The sequence below is a fragment of the Myotis brandtii genome, unplaced genomic scaffold (genome assembly GCF_000412655.1).
Source record: "Myotis brandtii unplaced genomic scaffold, ASM41265v1 scaffold496, whole genome shotgun sequence".
NCBI lineage: Eukaryota > Metazoa > Chordata > Mammalia > Chiroptera > Vespertilionidae > Myotis > Myotis brandtii.
The window spans coordinates 2,976-6,319 of NW_005368921.1; positions in this window are offsets into that span (position 1 = coordinate 2,976).

Below are 3,344 nucleotides of genomic sequence, written 5' to 3' on the forward strand. Positions count from 1 at the left end.
AAGAGCATACAATGGAGTAAAGACAATCTCTTCAATAAAAGGTGTTGGGAAAATTGGACAGGTACATGCAACTTACGCCATAAACAAGAATAAACTCAAAATGGATAAAAGGCTTAAATGAAAGACATGAAACCATAAAAATCCTGGAAGAAACCATAGCCAGCAAAATCTCAGACATCTCTCATAGCAATAAGTTTCCAAATACATCTCTAAGGCAAGAGAAACAGAGGAAAAAATAAACAGGACTACATCAAAATTAAAAGCTGTCACACAGCAATAGAAACCACAACAAAGTGAAAAGGGAGCCCACTGCATGAGAGAACATATTTGCCAATGATATATCTAATAAGGGGTTAATTTCCAAAATATACAAGGAACTCATACAACTTAACAACAGGAAGACAAACATTCCAATTTATAAATGGGCAAAGGATATAGACACTTCCCCAAAGTAGACATAGAGATGGCAAGAAAACATGAAAAAATGCTCAAAGTCACTAATCATCAGATAGATGCAAATTAAAACAACAATGAGGTATCACCTCACACTTAGAATGGCTACCATCAACAAATCAACAAATAAGAAGTGCTGGCAAGGTTATGGGGAAAAGTTAACCCTAGTACACTGCTGGTGGGAATGCAGACTGGTGCAGCCATTATGGAAAACAGTATGGAGTTTCCTCAAAAAATTAAGAATGGAATTGCCATTTGAGCCAGTGATCCCACTTCTAGGAATATATCCTAAGAAACCCGAAGCACCAATCAGAAAGAATATATGCACCTCTATGTTCATAGCAGTGCAACTTACAATAGCTAATATCTAGAAACAGCCCAAGTACCCCTCAGTAGATAAGTGGATTAAAAATGGTGTACAATGGGGGGTGCTGGAAGATGGCTGTTGGCAGGACGGAGGTGAGGGAGAGGATGTGAGTGAGTGAGAGGGTGAAGGGAGAGTGTGTGGATGCATGTGGTGTATGTGTGAGTGTTGAGGGAAAGTTAAAACCAACAGGAGTAGCAGGGGCTGGCAGACCATTCTCTTCTGGACAGGGAGAGACTACCACCGCTGCGGGCATTCCCTGGACTGCGGGACTCAGGCTCGGAGCCCACGCCATCTTGCAAGGGAGAGCGGCCTTGTCTAGGAACTCATCAACACCACCATGGAGACAGCCCTTGGACACTGCCCGCGACCCAGCAGCCACTCCAGCCAAAATCCTGCAGCCACACCTGCAGACTCGCAGACCCTAGGACCTCCACCTCCAAAGGAGAACCACTCCTGCAGCAGTAAGTGAAGCTCCCCCCTCCCCAGTGGCAGACCTCAGAGCACCACATTCGCTCATTTCCAGCATGCAAGCCTCTGGAGCCCACCTCCCCACAGGCAGCCCCTGGGAGCCACTGCAAGCGCCCGCTGAGTGCGATATTGTGCAAATGGAGGTGCACTGCCCCACAGTAAAAATTCTGAATTCACTCTTCCTGAATAACTGCCCACAGACACTGTCACACAACTTCAACGCCAGGGCCCCTCAGGGTGCATCAGAGCTCTGCGCCTCAAAAGCGCCGCCAGAGTCGCGCATTTCCAGCTGGCGGGTGTCCAGAGCGCACCACCCCCAGGCAGCCGCTGGGAGCCGCTGCGAGCCCCCCACTCAGTGCGATATTGTACAGACAGTGGCGCACTACCCCACAGTAGAAATTCTGAATTCCCTTCCCTAAATAACTGCCAATAGACACTGTCACACAACTTCAGCCCCAGGGCCCCTCAGGGTGGGTCAGACCTCCTACCTCAAATGCACGTGTTTCCAGCAGGCAGGCATCCGGAGCCCCACAGGCAGATCTGGGGAGCCACTTCGAGCCTCGCTGAGTGTGATATTGTGCAAACGGGGGTGCACTGCCCCGTAGCAGAAATTCTGAATTCACTCTCCTGAATAACTGCCAATAGACACCGTTGCACAACTTCAGCCCTAGAGCCCCTCGGAGTACCTTGGAGCTCCACACCGCAAATGCACCATGGGTACCCCTGTGAGCTGCCACTGGGAGCGTGTGTATCCATCCACAGGCACAACAGCAAAAACTGAGTCTTCCCACTCCACAGCTGCAGAACTCTGGACACTACAGTTGTGCTTTTCCAGCGCTCAGGCCTCCTGAGCCCACCGCTCAACAGGCGTGCTCTTATCCTAACAAGGGTGCACTGCCCCAACAGTAGAAATTCTGAATACCCTCGCCCTGAATACCTTCCCACAGACGCCTCGATTGCTTGGCTTCAAACAGGGCCCTTCAGAGTGCGCCAGGGCACCACACTGGCAAACACACCATGGGTGCCCCTGTAAGCTGCCACTGGGAATGTGTGTATCCAACCACAGGCCCAGCAGCAAAAACTGAGTCTTCCCACCCTACAGCTACAGAACTCTGGACACCACAGTCATGCCTTTCCAGTGTGCAGGCCTCCTGAGCCCCACCACCCTGACAGACAGCTCCTGGGTACCTCCGTGAGCCCCTGCTGGGTACGTGCGATTTCAGCCAAGGATGAAAGGCAGCAAAAATTGGGACATCCCCCTCCCCAGCTGCTGAAATCTGGACACCGCAGTTGCACATTTCCAGCTCGCAGGCCTACATCAAGAAAACCCAAATAACTCAAGTAGGGAGCTATGCTAGATTACCAAGCTCAGGAGACCTGAGAGATATCACCAGCAGCACCCTCCTCAAAAGAAGTGGGGTAGCAAAACAGTCAGATCTAGGACACAGAAACAATTAAAACGTTAGAGCAAAACATGCGGAGACAAAAAAGCAATCCCCAGAAGAAAGAAAAAGAAGATCACCAGAGAGGGAGTTAAATGAAACCGAGGCAAGTAACTTCTCAGAGAAAGAATTCAGATTAATGGTTATAAGAATGCTCAAACGGCTGAATGACAAATACACGCAACTCAATGACAAATGCACACAACTCAATGAGAATTATAAGGAGCTGAATGAGAATGTCATCAATATGAAAAGGAACCAATAGGAAATGAAGAACGACATAGCTGCAATAAAGAACACAATGGAAGGCTTAAATAGTAGACTAAAAGAGGCTGAGGACCACATCAGTGAGCTAGAAGACAAGGTAGGAAAAAACACATAAACACAGCAGCAACTGGAAAGAAAATTTAAAAAGCAAGAGGAGAGCCTAAGGGAGCTTTGGGACAATGCAAAACGAAACAACATCTGCATAATAGAGGTACCAGAAGGAAAGGAAGAGAAGCAAGGGATAAAAAACCTGTTCGGAGAAATAATGACAGAAAACTTCCCCGATATTGGCAAGAAAAATCTACGCAAATCCAAGAAGCACATAGAGTCCCAAACAAGATGAACCC